Source organism: Lagenorhynchus albirostris, chromosome 21 (assembly GCF_949774975.1).
Source record: "Lagenorhynchus albirostris chromosome 21, mLagAlb1.1, whole genome shotgun sequence".
Lineage (NCBI taxonomy): Eukaryota > Metazoa > Chordata > Mammalia > Artiodactyla > Delphinidae > Lagenorhynchus > Lagenorhynchus albirostris.
In genome coordinates, this window is record NC_083115.1 from 23531114 (window position 1) to 23549713 (window position 18600).

Below are 18600 nucleotides of genomic sequence, written 5' to 3' on the forward strand. Positions count from 1 at the left end.
TGGCATAGGGTGTCCAGCACTGTAGCTTGCTGGTCATTGAGTGGAGCTGGGTCTTGGCGTTGAGATGGAGATCTCTGGGAGATTTTCACCGTTTGGTATTACGTGGTGCTGTGAGGTCTCTTGTGGACCAGTGTCCTGAAGTTGGTTCTCCCACCTCAGTGGCCCAGCCCTGACACCCGGCTGGAGCACCAAGAGCCTGTCCTCCACATGGCTCAGAATAAAAGGGAGAAAAAAAAGAAAGAAAGAAGAAGATAAAATAAAATAAAGTAAAATAAAATAAAGTTATTAAAATAAAAAAAATTATTATGAAAAAAATTTTTTTAAGTAATAGAAAAAAAAGGACAGACAGAACCCTGGAACAAATGGTAAAAGCAAAGCTATACAGACAAAATCACACACAGAAGCATACACATACACACTCACAAAAAGAGAAAAAGGGAAATATATATATATATCATTGCTCCCAATGTACACCTCCTCAATTTGGGGTGATTCGTTGTCTTTTCAGGTATTCCACAGATGCAGGTACATCAAGTTGATTGTGGAGCTTTAATCCGCTGCTCCTGAGGCTGCTGGGAGAGATTTCCCTTTCTCTTCTTTGTTCGCACAGCTCCTGGGGTTCAGCTTTGGATATGGCCCCGCCTCTGCGTGTAGGTTGCCTGAGGGCGTCTGTGCTTCGCTCAGACAGGACGGGGTTAAAGGAGCAGCTGCTTCGGGGGCTCTGGCTCACTCAGGCCCGGGGGGAGGGAGGGGCACGGAGTACAGGGCGAGCCTGCGGCAGCAGAGGCCAGCATGACGTTGCACCAGCCTGAGGCGCGCCGTGCGTTCTCCCGGGGAAGTTGTCCCTGTATTGCGGGACCCTGGCAGTGGCGGGCTGCACAGGCTCCCGGGAGGGGCGGCGTGGAGAGTGACATGTGCTCACACACAGGCTTCTTGGTGGCAGCAGCAGCAGCCTTAGCGTCTCATGCCCGTCTCTGGGATCCGCGCTGATAGGCGCAGCTCGCGCCCGTTTCTGGAGCTCCTTTAAGCGGCGCTCTGAATCCCCTCTCCTCGCGCACCAGGAAACAAAGAGGGAAGAAAAAGTCTCTTGCCTCTTCGGCAGGTCCAGGCTTTTCCCTGGACTCCCTGCCGGCCAGCCGTGGCGCACTAACCCCCTGTAGGCTGTTTTCACGTCGCCAACCCCAGTTCTCTCCCTGGGATCCGACCGAAGCCCAAGCCTCAGCTCCCAGACCCGCCCACCCCGGCGGGTGAGCAGACAAGCCTCTCGGACTGGTGAGTGCCGGTTGGCACCGATCCTCTGTGCGGGAATCCCCCCGCTTTCCCCTCCGCACCCCTGTTGCTGTGCTCTCCTCCGCGGCTGCGAAGCTCCCCGCCTCCGCCACCCACAGTCTCTGCCCGCGAAGGGGCTTCCTAGTGTGTGGAAACCTTTCCTCCTTCACAGCTCCCTCCCACTGGTGCAGGTCCCGTCCCTATCCTTTTGTCTCTGTTTATTCTTTTTTCTTTTGCCCTACCCAGGTACGTGGGGAGTTTCTTGCCTTTTGGGAGGTCTGAGGTCTTCTGCCAGCGTTCAGTAGGTGTTCTGTAGGAGCTGTTCCACGTGTAGATGTATTTCTGATGTATTTGTGGGGAGGAAGATGATCTCCGCGTCTTACTCTTCCGCCGTCTTGAAGCTCCCAAGCCATGTGTTTTCTGCTGACGAAATTCATAGATGAGATGTCACAGCCCATATGTTCACTTCAAGTGACTTTCCAGGGTCTTCTGCGTTTCCACAAAGTTACATAATCGGAAAATTAATCTTCCAGCAGCTTCCAGCCGGTCGTCACACTGGGGTCTGAAAGGCGGAGCAGCCACCAGACTGTCAGCCCAGGAGCTCCACTGGGTGAAGGTGAGGAGGGCTGAGGCTGCCTCCTCACGTCTCCTTGCCTACGATGAGCTGACTCTCCCTGCATCTTATCCTCCTGGACCCAGCACCTCCTTTGGAGTCCCACGCCCACTGCTCCAACTCAAGTCCACGTTCTAGAACACCATGTAGGTAACAGAGCCAAAGACATATCCGATCGATATGACCAAACAAGAACTGACACTGGTGATAAGGGGGGGGGGGAGGTTACAGCACACGCCGAGGCTGCTGGAAAAGAAGCGAATTCTTAAGATGCAGTGGAATGGATGAACCTGGAGGACATACGCCCAGGGAAATGAGCCATCACAGGACAAGCACACATGATCCCACTCACATGGGGCATCTGAAAGGGTCACATTCATGGGATCAGGGACTGGAACGGTGGGTGTCAGGGCTGGGGAGGTGGAGGTGGGGAGGGACGTTAGTCAGAGAGGCAGGAGCCGAACCGTACATGGTTCCCGGAGTCGACAACACTGGAGGGGGGAGCCCGGCACCCAGCTGAGGCTGGCTGCTCCCACCTCAGACCAGATGCTCTCAGGTGCCTGGCAGGGCAACTGTGTTGATTCTGTTAGGAGATCCATGGGCTTCCTTACAGGAGGTTACCCGTGAAGGTCTGTTTTTAGCTTCCCCCGTACCGTTTGCATAATTCTGGCACTTCCTGGCATTCTCTCCCCTTGGGGTGCTGGCTTCTCCCTGTTCTGCCCACCGAGATGTTAGGCCTGCAACTGGCTTCCCCTTCAAAGGTCTCATTAAATACACCTGTCCCCCTTCACCGCGCAGCCCCAAGGGATTGTGTTTGTCTTGTTTCCCTAATTGGCAGGTTGCGTTCCTGCTGGGGAGATGCAGCGTTTAGAAGGATTAAGCAGGATTGGTTTTCAGTCCCTTTGGTACATTGTCCAAAGGCATCTTTGCGTTTACTTTCGATTTCACAAGCTGCTTCTTGCTGTTTAAACAGATGATTGTCCAGTAGGAAGTTTCAGCTGCAGCTGCTTCCTGCTTTGAATCCCAGCCTCACAGAGTTTATTTAAGTAAGATTTTTCTCAACCTGTGAAGCACAATTCCGAAGGCACAGAGGAGAAGCAATGTCTGCATCTCATCTGCACAATGTGGTCGAGTGCCAAGTGCCACAGAATGTCCCGCAGAGGCCACGGGGGAGTGACCCCTGGGGAAACGGTGCTCCAAGCTTGATGTACTGTAACGTCGTAGGAAAGAGAAAGAAGTGCCACAAATGAGGTCTTGTCACGGATGGAGCTAGTGTAACCCTGGGAGACAGGAGGCTGTGGAAGAGCCTCCTGGGGAGGGGTCGGAGGTACTGAGACGGCTGAAGAATAGAAGGAAGAAGATACAGACGCAGAAATGCCCTCTGGCCGAGTCAGCAAGGAGGGCACCGCCAGGTGAGCCGCTGACATTGTTCTCAGTTATGCATGCGTATGCCATGCGTTATATATTTTAGGTTATCATATGTATAGTTATGTATATATATGTATATATATGTATAGTTATGTATGTATGTATACTTCTGTAGCAGATTATGTAACAATTTATATTACCTAGTATTTAGTATGTAATTATATATTACATATGGTATATGACATATAGAATGTTATTAAATATTCCATATATTCTATATAATATGTAGAATACTATATATACAATATAATGTATACTATATTGTATATAAAATATATTGAATATAAAATATTTAGTATATATAGTATAATAGTATTATAGTTACATATGTTATAACCATAATATATAGCTATACTATATATAGTATATAGTATTCTATATAGTTATATATTATATATTTTCTATATTATATAATCTATGTGTAAATATATGGATATAAAATATTTTTTAAATACATTATTTTAAAAAATAAATGGAGAAAACTACAAATATTATACATTTGATCTTTCCAACAAAGAGCAGCAGATTAAGAATCCAATAAAAGCTAGAAGGAGTTCTGGCTCTCTTTAATCAGCTGTGGAGTATTGGAAAAATCAGTTAAGCTCCCTGGTCCAGTCTTGTCAGTAATTGAAAGATTAGCTGGTGCCCCTTAGGGGCCCTTCCTGAGCTTTCCTACGGAGTTTGATCCAATGCAGGGCATTCAGACCCATGATTAAGCATTCGAGAAGCTGCCTTGGGCTGGTTCCTTGGGTGTGGATCACCTCTGTCCCTGCCCAAGGCCCACAAGGACCCCGCCCTCTTGTGTGAGCCAGCCAGCGGCTATGACAGACCCCCTCCCTCTGCCTGGCACCCCCAGGCCCCTCCCCTGGCTCTGGCTTCTGGAACTCTTCCTGCCTTTGATACTTTCCCTTCTAGAAACCAGGGTTCTTTCTCTCTCCTTGAAGTTGAGTTATTTAATCAAGGTATTTTATATCCATCTTCTTGTATCACTTTTGTTTCCTGGAACATAAGGCCAAAAGATAAAAATTTTTCATTTTTTAAAGTTACCTTTATGCACTCATATCTTTAATTTTTTTCTCTTCTGGTTTCTTTCTTTAGGAGCACCAGGTATACACACGTTATTTTCCCATCATCTCCACATCATTCCCTGGCCCCCGAGTCACTTAACCGCTTTGCACTGTGCGTGCTCAGCACCCTGAGTGACTTCAGGTTTGCTCCCTGTGTCCAGGACAGCGTTTCCCACCTGCTTCTACTTCTGATGGCGTCTGTAGGAGCTTTTCACCTCCTGGCTTCTTCCTCCTCCGTCCACTCCTGATCCTCTGTCCTTGTCCTGCAGTCTCTCCTTGGAGCCCTTACAGCTCTTCCTTCTGCTTTTTTCCTGGGAGAACTTGTCTTGACTCTAAGTTTGTTTAGTGATGTTATTTCTTTGAGTGATTTATTTCTTTGTCTTTTTGCATTTTTGAAAAAAAATTAAAGATACAGGAAAAGTATAAAGAATTTTTACAAAGCACATTGTTTCCATAACGCAAATTTAACTATATATTTTGTCATACTTGTTTCTAATCCTTTTAAAAGAAAAAATACATAATAGATATAGCTTAGGAATCCTTTACGAACAACACAGAGGCCTGTCCTCACTCACCCAGTGGTAAACAGTTTGGTGGTTTGTATTTTTATATTCCTTTTTAAAAAATTTACATATGTACATGTGTCCATTATACAAACTTATTTTTGAAAGTGTTACTTTACATTAAGTGGCACCATGCTGTATTAATTATTCTGCCCCTTTCTCTTTTCACACTATGTTCGTGATCACAAAATCCTATATTACCTATATTTCATCCTACTAGTTTTTGGTTGATCACATTTAGGCTTTAATTTGTTGTATTCATAAAGCAGGAATCTTGTTTAACAGGTTTTCCTGATAAAGAGACCCAGTCTCCCCACATTATATATTGAATGTCCGTGTTTCCTACTGACCTGTGACGTCACCATCATCAGATTACCAAATTCCCAAATACACACAAGACTGCTCCTGAGCTCTTCTTTTCCCTTGGTCTATTTTTCTACTGCTGTACTGTTGTCACAATCTTTATGACTGTACCTTTGATATATTCACTTTCTTGTAAATTCTCCCAATTTGGCTTTTTCTCAAAAAAAGAGTTTTTGGTATTTTTCCTTCTCAAATTTTTTTAACCTTATATTATAGAAAATTTTAAACATACAAAAGTAGACCCAATAGGATGGCCCAATTCCAGCTGCAGTGATAATCAATTCATGCCTGATCTGTTTTCATCTACGCCTCCCCCTTGGTCCCCCCACCCCTGCCCCATATTCTTTTGAAGCCAATTACAGGTAGTGTATCGTTCCAAGCATTTCTTTTTTTTTTTTAATTTAATTAATTTATTTATTTTTGGATGCATTGGGTCTTTGTTGCGGTGTGCGGGCTTCTCATTGTGGTGCCTTCTCTTGTTGCAGAGCATGGACTCTAGGGGTGCAGGCTTCAGTAGTTGTGGCATGCAGGCTCAGTAGCTGTGGCTCTCGGGCTCAGTAGTTGTGGCTCACGGGCTTAGTTGCTCCACGGCATGTGGGATCTTCCCAGACCAGGGCTCAAACCCATGTCCCCTGCATTGGCAGGCGGATACTTAACCACTGCACCACCAGGGAAACCCCCAAGCATTTCTTAAGCTATTTCTCTACACATATTCTCTAAAATCAGTTTTTTAAGTTCCCCATATATTTTGATGGAGTTTTGATTGAATTTTCATTGAATTTAAAGATTTTGGAGAATTCACTTACAAAATTGAATCTTTCCACGAAATTGGGTAAAATTTCTAACCGTGAAATTTTTCCCCATTTATTAAATTCTTCCTTTATATTTTTTAATAACACGTTTGTTGTTTTCTCTGTGAAGATCTTGCACGTTTGTTAGATTTTGCCGCAACTATGAATGTCATAGATTTTGCTGTGGCTATGAATGATGCAGTTTAAATTATAATTCCCACTTGGTTATTGCTACTGTAAAGAAATGATATGAATTTTGTGCATTGCTCTTGTCCTCTGCAAATCTTGCTAAACTTTTATTTTTTTATTTTATTTTTTAATAAATTTATTTATTTTTGGCTGCGTTGGGTCTTCGTTGCTGCACACGAGCTTTCTCTAGTTGTGGCGAGCGGGGGCTACTCTTCGTTGCGGTGCACGGGCTTCTCATTGCGGTGGCTTCTCTTGTTGCGGAGCACAGGCTCTAGGCACGCGGGCTTCAGTAGTTGTGGCACACGGGCTCAGTAGTTGTGGCTCACGGGCTCTAGAGTGCAGGCTCAGTAGCTGTGGCGCACAGGCTTAGTTGCTCCGTGGCACGTGGGATCTTCCTGGACCAGGGCTCGAAGCCGTGTCCCCTGCATTGGCAGGCAGATTCTTAACCGCTACACCACTAGGGAAGCCCTAAACTTTTATTAATCTGAGTAGTTTATTCATAGATTCTCTTGGATTTTATAGATAGACAATCGTATCATCTGCAAGAAAATGATAGCTTTGCTTTCTCTCATCCCTTATAACTTATGGTTTTAATTTTTTATTTTACTGCAAGGGCTTGTTCTCCAGTGCACTGTTGAGAAGAGTAGTGATAACTGGCTGTCGCGCTTGTCCCTCACGTTCATGGCTCTTGTACGTTCCCCATCTGCCTAACATCTTCTCCCCACCCAGCTGGGCAGCATGTCTCCACCTGGCCCCGAGCTGACTCTGGGCAGTCAGCATTCATCTTTGAGGGAAGTGGGTCTGCTGAGCCAGGCTGGTCCTGAAGGCCCGTGGGGGCAGGGACAGGGCTGAGCTGCAGAGAGACCACGACGCCACCTGGGTTTGCTGTCGTCCCCTGCAGGATCCCCTAATTCACACAGGGTGACGGTGGCCACACCCTCCCCGCCCACCTCCCCTTGGCCGACTCTTAGCTAAAAGGCTGCGTCATAGGCCAAAGAACTAGCACGCAGACTGGCCTTCAGTTTTACCTCCCGCCATGTGAGAGGGGTCTCAGCTCCCCCTTCTCAGGCCCATCAGCCCAGGGAAGCCCTACCTACCTCTGGGACAGAGCCAGGGTCCACGACCAGTTCAAACAGGGGTAGGCATCGCCAGCCGAGCGGTGCATGGATTTGCCCAGGCCCTCATCCCTGATGCATGACGGGTCCCCGAGACGCCACCGCTTTCTCTCCCCTGCCCTGCTGCTTGCCTTCGGTGTGTGGCAGGGACAGGATGCTCAGATGGGGTGAGGGGCAGGCGACCCTGGGGTGCGGGAGACCCTGGGCGTTCATGCTTCCTTAGCTCCTTCCCCTCCTGCCCCAGATTCCCAGAGTTGTAAAACTCTAGGTTGTAAAACGTGGGTTCCATTTCCCAGCTTCCTGTACAGTGATGTTGAGAGGGCCCAGGAGTCCGCTTTTCCATATTCTCACCTCAAGACATTTGAACAGTTAATACTTTAGCAGCAGAAGATAAGCCACCACATAAGCAGTAAGTTTCTTGGTTAGGAAACAAACCATCAGAGAAAAAATATTTTTTGCGGAGAAGGAGAAATAGTGGGTGGGCTGAGTTTTTATCTTTCGTATGGTAGATAAGTGATTATATGTCTGCACAGCGGCAGCTAACATTTTCAAATAGGAAGGCATATGATTAAATCTCTTTTGATGTTATCTGCAAATTGTTTCTCTGAGCTCCGCTTCCAAAGGGTAGCTCTCCAGTTAGAGTCAGAGATGATTATTGTGAAGTTAGCCCTCACTGTCTACTGCTTAGACAGGTGACTTCCTCTTTAAAGCGCTAATTAGCCCTACATGCAGTATCTTGTATCGTATGGGACCTTCAGCATTTTGTTCTTTTCTAATTAGAATCATCTCTCCTCATGCTTCTCCAATAAAATGGAGAAATTGTTGGGAGTTCTTTGCTGCTCTCTCCCAAGGCCCCTGTGATCTGCCACGAGATGTGGACAGTCCTGCTGCTGCGGCTCCCCTGCCCCCGGGCAGTTCATTCCGTCCCCAGGGCTGATGATTTAGTAAGTTCATTTCCACTCAGCAAATTTACTAACACCTCTCTTGAAGTAATAGATTGTTCACTCTTGACGACTTGTTATTATTATTGAAATGGACCTTAAATTAGGGTCAGGGATCCCTAAACCTCTAATGGTCACTAGTGAGCAAAACGAAGGTTAAGGAGTGAGGACATGTTAGGTACGATGTCCTCACACCTTCGTTTTGCTCACTAGTGACCCTTAGAGATCAGTTTAGAGACTCTTGATGTTAGGTCCTTTTTTTGAAGGGTTAATTAAATGACATTATATAAACCACCTTGACGTGCTTTAAAAAACATTTCCATCCCTCTTTTCCGAGTGAACTCCAGTTCCTGGCCGATCCACGGGTGACGGCTGTGCTGTGGCTTTGGCGTGGGGACTTCTGAAAGCTGTGCTGACGAGGACAGTGTGTGGCTCTCGGGGACACTCACAGTGCACCGGGCTCTGCCCAAGTCCGAAGAAGACTGATCACCGTGCACTCAGCCATCACTACACTGCTGGGGGGGAGGGGAGGGTGGGGCAGGTACCACCACCGTGTTTTGCAAAAGAGAAAACAAGGAGGCACGGGGGTTAAGGGTCTGCCGCGGGCGGGCGAGCTGGGGCTGAGCCTGTCGGTCTGGCCCCTTCACCACCGTCTCATGAACAGTTTCCACTGATGAAAACAGAGGCACTGTTGGGTAGATCCTGCATCCTGATAACCCGTCAGCTTCAGTCATCTAACCCGTGTCACCAGCTGTTCACCGTCCTCTGTAAACCTCCTCTCATCTCATTTTCATTCAGTGGGAGGCTCGTTCCTTCAGCAAACATTCCCAGAGCACCGTCTAAGTGCAGGTTCTTAGAACTGTGTCACAGCTCCAATGGGGAACAGAACAGAACTGCAGTCCCCCACGGAGATTACAGTCCGACTGGGAGAGGCGCACCTGAAGTCACTTGGTAATAAATTAAAGGTTGTAACTGTGACAGTGGCTCAGAGGGACAGAGGGGCTGGACTGAGAGTTCCGAGGGTCGAGGGGCACAAGCAGGAAATGCCTGCGCGAGCTGAGTAGATGGTGGACAGGCAGTGGGGATGCAGGGGTCCTCTTGGTGGGAGCCTTGAGCACCACTGGGGTGGAATTCACAGATGGCGCAAGTCGGGACAGTCCTGCTTCCAGTGGGAGGCATTGGTGGCTCAGTGGCAACGCTTGTGCCTTTGTCCCCATACTGGACGAAGACACAGGATCATCTGCCTGTTCAGGACCATTGTTCTGTGAAGACCAGTAACCCATCTGTGGGCAGCAGGGTAAGGCCCCAAAGATGTCCAAGTCTTAATCCCCAGAAACAATGACTACCTTAGGCTAAGCGGTAAACGTTGCTTATCAGCTGACCGTGAGGTGGGCGGTCAGCCGGGATCACCCAGGTGGGCCCAGTGTCATCAGGGTCCTTATGAGTGAGTGGAGGATCCAGGGAGAGGGGGGCGGGAAAGTCTTGGTGGTCAGGGCTGGCTTTGAAGGGGGAGGGTCCCGGGAGCCGAGGAAGGTGGGCAACCTCCAGAAGCAAGAAAAGGCAAGAAATGGGTTTTCTGTGGGACACGGCTCTGCCAACACCTTGATTTTAGCTCAGAGAGACCCCTTTCCGTTTCTGAGCTCCAGAACCACAAAGTGATAAATTTGCGTGTTTTAAACCATTAAGTTTGTGGTAATTTGTTCTAGCAGCAGTAGGAAACTAATACTAATACTATGATGTTTCTTCCTGAATATCTTGTTTACCACACTGACTTGAATGTGAAACAATAGGTTTGACTGTGAAAATGCAGCTAAGATTGACCTAACCTTCGGCCAGTCCGGCCCAAGCACGTTTATGAATAATGCCCAACTTGGTGTTTACACCCTCCAGTTTAAAAAAGTGATTATAATAGAAATATTTAAAAATGTATTTTTGCTTTTCTCTTGGGTTTTGGATAAAGATATGTAGGTTTTAGCATCTCTTATTTCATGTTTCTCCTTTTTATTCAAGATGAAATATTCCCAGAAATGTCAAAATGACACAGACATGTTCAGCGTTTGCTGTTTCCAGGTCGTGGGGTGGGCAGAACTCCTGGCACCTGTGTTAGTATAAAAACTGGAGACCCAGGACCAGCACTGGGGTCTGTACTGGTTTGGATGTTGTCAGATTATATGATCTAAGAATGACAGTTTATAATCACTTCTTTACTATGGCTTATTGTTTTTTTCCCCTCCAATTTTTTTTTAATGAAGTTGTGCTTATACAAATTACTAGTTTTATAAAAGTACAAAAGGGCTTTCACCTAGTTTCTGAAGAATAATAAGATCAGTGTTGTAGGGGAATAAACTGTGGCTACTTAAGAAAGGCCAAGGACCACCCTTGTACTCAGAATTTTTGTGTATTATAAAGGGCATAATGACGAAAAGGTACTATTCAGTAACATTTCAGAAATGTGTGTTTTATTATCACAAATACATCTAGGTACATGCGTAGACAAGGGGCACACGTGAAAGACATTTGATTTTTGGATCACGCTGAGTAGAGTGTCCTTACGACACATGCCTCCAAAATGTGGTTTACGGCTGAGCCTGGTGTGCAAGCTCTCAGCTTCGAGCGCTTCAGAACGAGAACTTTATTTATTTATGTATTTTTTATTTAAGTATAGTTGATTTATAATACCGTGTTTCAGTTGTACAGCACAGTGATTCAGTTACATGTATATAACTGAATATATATTCCTTTTAGATTCTTTTCTGTCGTGGTCCAAATGCAGGTTGGAAAAGAATTTCCAGACACAAGGCAGAATGCAGAGGATGGAATTTATTAGCGGGAATGGTTGCTGCCAGAACAGCGGGCCGACTTCCTAGTAGTCTGGGATAGCCAACCCTGAACATGTGCTATTAGTCGGTTTTTATAGCCAGAGAACAAAAGAATGGTCCGAGGTGAAAATTTCTTTTCTCAATTGGTCGAGGCACATATATACACCTTCCTTCTATAGGGTGGGAGTGGGACAAGGCAGATGCCTTTCCTTATTTGGGACGAAAGAGGAACAGTCCCGTTGACCAGGTGGGCTCAGGAATTTCGTTCCCATCGCAACATGGCACGGAGGGCGAGAGAGTCTGGTGGGGTCCGTAACACAGCTTTTTCAGGCTGGGCTGTCCTTTGTCCTTGAAGCACCATTGTCCTTGGAGCACCACATTTTCCCTTATAGGTTATTATAGAATATTGAGTAGTTCCCTGTGCTACACAGTAGGTCCTTGTTGGTTATCTATTTTATATGTAGTAGTGTGTATCTGTTAATCCCAACCACAAGAGCTGTATTTAAAGCCACCCTGCGCCCTCCCGAGCATTCCAGCCTGAACTCCACCCCAGCCCCTACCCACGCCCTCGGCCATTGTGCTGCTAAATACAATCGCTTACTGTGTTTTAAATAGAGCGGATGCCTCACTGTCATTTATTGTAGTCACGTACGTGGGCCTTTGCTTTCAGTAATATTTAAAGCTGTGCCTAATTAGATTTAACACCATTTGCTTGAAGACTTGTTAAGAATCCTTTGCAAGGTGGGTTTAGTGCTCCAAACTCATGTGAAGTCTGGATTTTTACGTATCCGCATATTTTAAAGGATGGAATGCCTACCTCACACTTTTAGGTTTTATCCCCCTCTTCCCACTGGAGATTGGAAGGAAGACTAGCAGGAAAGAGTCTACGGTAAAAGAACTGTTGCCCCAGCCTTGTGCTCTCTGCGGGGGTGTCTTAACCTCATCTCAGGGCCGAGGGGGATTGTTCAAAGCCCAAAAGCTGCCTCTGGAGTCTGGTGAACCGACCTATGAAGCTGCTGCTGACAGCCCTCAGGGTGGTCTTTTTTCTTTTTAAAAAATCTGCTTTTGCTTTGTTTCCATTGGATTTGTTTTTCTTCCCTAGGAGACGTTGCAGCGATGGCCCATAGGAGAGGGTGAATAATTACCTGGGTGAACAGAGAGGCACACAGCATGCTGGCGGGCGTGCGAGCAGGTGGCCCAGGAGGGGCTCTGTCCCTGACGGAAGGTCTGGCTGATGCCGAGGGCTTGAGCGGCCAAGGGCCTCTGCTGAGAAGTCTGCTCCCTCAGAAGGGGACCGACGGCCCAACCCAGAGCCCAGGAAGCCACGAGCCCCAGGGGCCACGGGTGGGCTGGCTGCAGGTGGGAGCTGCCCGCAGGGAGAGCATTCGCCCAGCTTCCTCCTCTCCCACCCGGTCCCCCCCCCACCCCATCATCAACTTCCTTTATCTTACAGCTCCGGAGGTCAGGGTCCTACTAGGTGTTGGCAGGGGAGGGTTCCTTCTGGCGCCCAGAGGAGAATCCACGTCTTTGTTTTTTCTAGCTCTAGAGGCTGTCTGCGCGCCCAACAGGCAGGACCCACAGCAGGCAGCCAGTAGGGGGAGCAGGGTGGGGCCCCAGGGCTCTGCAGGGCCGGACCTGCAGCCGGAAGGAGGACGCAAATCTACAGCCTTCCAGAGTCGCCAGGCCTGGAGCTGAGTCACGCCTGAGCTCAGGGTGTGGCCTGCCAGTCTCCAGGGTCCAGGCTAGCAGGTAAGCAGCCTGGATGGTGCCACCCCTGTGGTTTTACAAGTAAAAAGCGAACAAATTGAAAATCAACAGTGCTTCTTATACACCTCAGAGAACTGAGATCACAGGGCAAACCCAAGGTCTCACCCGAGGTGGGGAGAAAACAGAACTGAGAGGCTCTTGTGAAGGTCACGGTCCCAGTCGCTGGCACCCTCAAACCTGAGATGTAATCACACTCCCCCCGACGCCCACATCCCCGCCCCCTGTCCTCCACACCTGCATCGCTGCTCCCCAGGCCTCTGCCCACCAAACCCACGTGCCTGCCCCCATGCACCCTCGTCCCTTGGACTGGGCTCCTAGGCACAGGGGATTCCAGTGGAAAACACTGCACGCCTTGATCTCAGGTGGCCTCGGCCTGAAGCAGCCTGAGGCAGGATTTCGGCTCCCAGCCAGAGATTGAAGTCGGGCCGCGGCAGTGAGGGCGCTGAATCCTGGCCACTAGACCAGCGGCCAGTGACAAGGCCCTGGCCCTTCGGCTTTGTAGAAATGAATTTCCACAGAGACGGAAAGCAGTGAAACAAGTAAAGTATTTATTAGGAGGAAAAAGGGTACACGTGGATAGACACATGGATGGACTCAGAGAGTGGCGCCCTCGTGGTAGTTTGAATCACTTATATTCGGCAGTTCTTCCGGGTTTCCTCTGGCCAATCATCTTGCTCTGTCTGGCTCTGAGTCTGTATTTGGTTTATCTCAAGGTCCTGCCCTGTGTGTGCGTGCATCTCTTAGCCAAGATGGATTCTAGCACAGAGGCCTATGGGTAGGTTGACATCACCTACTATGGGGTGGCGCCCCCTCCTGTTGACCCCCAGGAGCCTTTCTGCACGTGTGTAATCGGGAAGGAATATGAGGTCTCGTTATCTCTTATCTGGGCTGGGCTCAGGTCTTCCTCCCTCCAGCTGCTGTCTTCGTCTTGGAGTATCTGTTCAGGGGGACAGACTCCAGCTGCTCAGCCTGGGGCCATCTAACTCCTGCCTCACCAGCTCGCCCCACACCCACGTCCTATCGACAGGACTCCGACGAACAGGGGATTCCAGCGGAAAACACCGCACGTCTGAGACCTTGTTTAAGGGGAACTGCCTCTCCTATGCCTCACTTCTAAATGGTAAATTAAGTTATACATTTAACAGACCACCTTGTGAGAGCCGTAAAAAGAATGGAAGTTCACATGCAAATCCACTATAAACAGCATTGTGGCATCTACTCATCAGCAATAACGAAACGTTACTATGTTTCCATAACCATAAACCGCTTTTCCTGGGTTATCAGGAGGTCTTCCCTGTCACCAGGAATGGATGCGTAGCTCAGGCGGTCCCACCTCTGCGGCCTTATTCCCTGGCATTGACTCTGCTCACCCAGGGTGAACACAGGACTGGCGCTCGCGTTCCCCAGCCCCAGGGACTACGCCGTCCCTCCTGGGTTTCCTAAACCCTGTCCACACCGGTGTACATAGTCCCTTTATTAAATCCTCCTTCAACTACCCCAGTTTGAACGTTCCATCCTTCCCTAAGGGGATCCCGCCACATCTGAGGAGGTAGAGAGGGATCTAGTGTGTAATACAGACCTCTTTCCACTGGCTTTGCCAAGATAAATGCCTGTAGTTGCTAGAAAAAGCATGTGGTTTTCTGTATCTTAACCCGGATGGTATGAATGCGTGAAAGTTCATTGAGCCATCTCACCTCTTCTGGGGAGACTGGCGGGCAGAAGGAATGCCAAAGCACAGGTTAAATTAAACCCCAGGAAGCCGGAAGAGCCGGAGAATTCTGATTTGCTGCACTTTTGGCAAGGCCCTGCTGTAGAACGCTATTTTCTTTTTATTTTTGCTCTTAACCAAAATACCGTCTGAAATACTTTTACCATTTTCCTGTTGCCACTGTGAAAAGCACTGTTGGGGAACTGACACCGGGTCAAGCGGGCAAGGGTAATTTAACATTTAGTTTTGTTTTAGAAATTGCGGTCCTGTTCTCTTGACGCCATTCCCTGGAAGAGCCCTTGTTTGCGCTCAGAGACCAGCATTGTACAGGACGTCGAGCAAATGTTTTCCACGTGCACACAGTGTTTACAGAGCCGGAGCAATTGCGTTTTGATTCTGTCCTCTTGTGTCACATTTGGCGCTGACACTGGACTGAGTTCCAGACACAGTGGACGTCTGTGTGAACTGGGCCTTGCCCCTCTTAGACCTCGCCCCTCTTAGACCTCAGCTGTTCTGTGAAAGTTCGTGGGTTGGTTATGAGATGCCAGCCTCTCTGCTGTGTCCCCTGTGGAGCATCAAACACATGACAACTGCAGACCACAGAGGTCGGGCCCTGTGCGCCGTCACCCGCGGGGTCTCCCCCACCCAGCAGCGGTGTTTAGGCTGCAGGATGGGGAGACCTCTGGGCACCGCGGGGGGCACAAGTTTTGCCCAGATTTCTCTGATTCAAACAGTAATTGCTTTCGCTTGTTTTACACATTAATTGAAAGCCCGGTCATTGGAACAAAGAGTTTGAGGGCTTAACAAAAACAACTGATCTAAAGCAGGGGCTTCCAAATCTGGCTGCAGAGAATCAACCGGAAGGTCTTTGGGTAACAGAAGTATGCGGGTTTTACCATGATCAAAGCAAAGAGAATCTCATGGGGGTGGGACGGCAGCTTTCACAAGCTCGTTGGGTGATCCTCGCGCACACATCGTGGCGAGCTTGGGAAACGTTCGTTTGGACCAGCAGTTGAAACTGTACTGTGCCTTAGAATCTCCTGAGTAGCTTGTAGATTAGCCGCTGCCCAGACCTCAGCCCCAGAAATTCTGACTGAGAAGCCACAGGTGTGCCTGGGATGCTGCAGCTAAGTAAACGCACCAGATGATTCTAATGTAAGTAGTTTGAGGGCCCGTGCGGAGAAACACGCGAACACAGTTAACCGCACATGTGCCCCACGGTGGACCTTCCCTCTTCCAAAGGTGAACGTTTCCTGCATAGCTATCTGAGGCTTCAAAACAGGGCTTCTTTTAAAAACAACAGTGGTTGTTTCCGAGTGGTGGAATTATGGATGGTTTGTAGATATTTATTCTTTACGCTTGTCTGTATTTTCTAGTTTTCATTAAGCGTATAGTATATTCCATCTACTGTATTGTTTCAGTAATAAAATACTAGTGATCAATAATTTTAAAATATGATAAAGAGGAATACAACTGAAAAATCTGTCTCCTTTCTAAGCAACAAGTTTAGAAAGACATTCTTGCCCATTTTTTAGAGCTTGGTTCTTGGTCTCCTTTTCCATAGTACTCATGTCATGTGTGTGACATAGATTTCCCAACGTAGCTCATTACAGCCTATTTAACCAACAGCGGCTGACACGGGTGTTTGATCTTTTCACGTGTGCTGTGTCTGCTTTATAAACCGCAAGCTGTGTTGTCCTGCTCCACCTTTTTGTCTTCTATTGTCTTTTGATTTTCTTCTGCCTCTTATTGTTTGTGTTCATATTTCCCTCATTCCTCATCCTCTCCCGCCATCCCCACCTTGAATCTCTAGTTAATACAGGAAAAGCTTCAGGCAAAGCACAGACAATGCTAGCTTTACAAGGCACTAATCCCATTCATGAGAGCTCGACCTTTGGGGTTCAAGAACCTCCCAAAGGCCCCACCTTCTAATGCCATCTCATCAGGCATTAGGATTTCAACTTGTGGATTTTGAGGGGACAAACTTTCAGGCCATAGTAACATCAAACTTTATCAAGTAAATAAGCAGCATAATCTGGAAATATCTCCATTTACCAACCCTCCTGGTATATTCCTTCAATTCTGTTGTGAGATCAATAGAATCTTCTGGTCTAGAACATGAACATGCATATTTAACATTTTTTATATGAAGGATGTGTTTCATTGATTTGTTCATTCATTTATTTATTCAGCAAGTATCTAAGTGTCTAGTATGTACCAGGCACTGTCCTGGGAGCCAGGATGCATTGGTGAACAAAAGAGAAAAAAGAAAATTCTGCCCTGGTGAAGCTTACATCCTGGGGTAATTAATAAATTAATAAATTAATTAATACATTAATAAGGGTGAAAAATAGACCAGTGTGACGGGGTTTCTGAGTGTCTGGGGAACGTTGCAATTTTAACTGAAATACTAAAGGTAGGTCTAATGAGAAGGCAACCTGTGAGCGGAGGCTTGATAAGTTAGGAAGCCATCATATGTAAACGTATGATACTTGCAAGTCACCTGAAGACCCAGCTTTCGCAAGATCTTGTGCAGACACTGTCTACCGGGCAATTTTCCTTCCATGCCAGGATAAGACAAGGCAGAGCAAGCGGGCATTTCACTTGTAACAGCAGGAATCACAGCAAGTCTGTGTTTCCTTCTTATAAATGCCCTTTTAACGTTTTATAGCTCTAACAACTATTGTAGACAGCACAATTGTCCTTCAGTCAAAGGAGAAACATCTATATAAAGTAGCTTATTTATTTTCCTCTCAAGATTTTTCTTTAAAATACATGCAATTTCCATGGACCTATGAGGCTCTCTGGCTTAGAACGCTGGCTGAATATTTTCCAACAGTACACTTTTCCTCCCGGTAGGGAAGGATAATATCTTGAAACATGAATCTCCCTGACTTCCATTTATCTACTCCCTTGTATGTGACTTTGCACTAGTTAGAACATCCATGTTACCTTGAAAAGAAGTAGGAGTTTTAGAGCTGGAATGAGAAGCAGAAGAAAGGGTAAATGTTTGATGTATTTTGCTGCAACAAGTCAACATGAGGCAGTGGAACCAAGAAACAGAAAGTAAGCTCCTGTCGCTAGACTTTGCTGCATCACCGGGGCAACTTGACAGGGTCACTTAAGCAGCACACTAATCCTTGGGATTTCCATCGGCAGCTGCCTACACATCAGACCCATGGGTCACAGAGACGAGAGAGCCCAGCTGTGCACGAAACCTCACCAAGTCCCAGCCAAGTAGCTACACTGGGGACCCTCCACTGCCCTCCACAGCTCTGGACACGTGTAAGTTCCCTCCTCGGTTTGGTTGTGCCTCAAGGTTTCCCCACTGTATCTCTAAAATATGCACCTGGGATTGGGCTCCCTGCCTAAGCATGGTCCTAGCTTTGGCATTTGCTTTTCTTTACTTCTGCCCACTCAGACATAGTAGAGAAGTTCTTCTCGGAAGAATGACTTCAGCAGAGAAGTTGCGGGCGGTTATGTGCCATTCCTTAGGTACTCCTCAAACGTTAGGCTTTCAGTGACGCTACACCCACCCGTGGCTCAGGTCACTTACGTTGCTCTGGGTTTCATGTTGCAGTAAAAGCAAAGAGCATTTGTAGAAAGACTGAGCAAAATTGTTGGTATTTTTGCTGTTCTTTGCTTCCCCTGTTCGTGGAGGTGGATTGAGACACCTGGAATGAGGCTCTGTGGGCCAGCAGATAGAAAAAAGGTGAGCCGTCACAGGGCCAGGAAGTGGCTCCTCTGTTTAGACATCTCTATGAGTGTGGGTCCTGGTGTGCACAGAAACAAATTCTGGCCCTCGTACACACCTACTCTCCTGGCTGTGGCTGCCTTTATCAACTCGGTCCCGCAGATGCAGACTCCCTAACGGCGCGAATTCATCCTCTTTCTGTCCTGCCATCCTCAGCATTTCAGATGAAGCTGAGGTTTTCATGTGAACAGAGAAGCTAAATTTCTGTGTTCT

At 47.4% G+C, this 18600-nt stretch overlaps 1 long non-coding RNA gene across 3 annotated transcripts in view; it reads left to right on the forward strand.

Annotated features, from left to right (window-relative positions):
- Positions 1 to 17919, forward strand: part of LOC132512710 (uncharacterized) — a 67358-nt gene extending 49439 nt beyond the window's left edge. The window contains exons 3-5 of one of the 3 annotated variants that reach the window (XR_009538298.1): positions 1803 to 3294; positions 16826 to 16935; positions 17793 to 17919. This is a non-coding gene — a long non-coding RNA (uncharacterized LOC132512710). Of the gene's footprint in view, positions 1 to 1802; positions 3295 to 4408; positions 7688 to 16825; positions 16936 to 17792 lie in introns of those variants that run through there. The other 2 variants (XR_009538297.1, XR_009538299.1) reach the window with 2 other exon arrangements.
- The last annotated feature ends 681 nt before the right edge of the window (positions 17920 to 18600 follow it).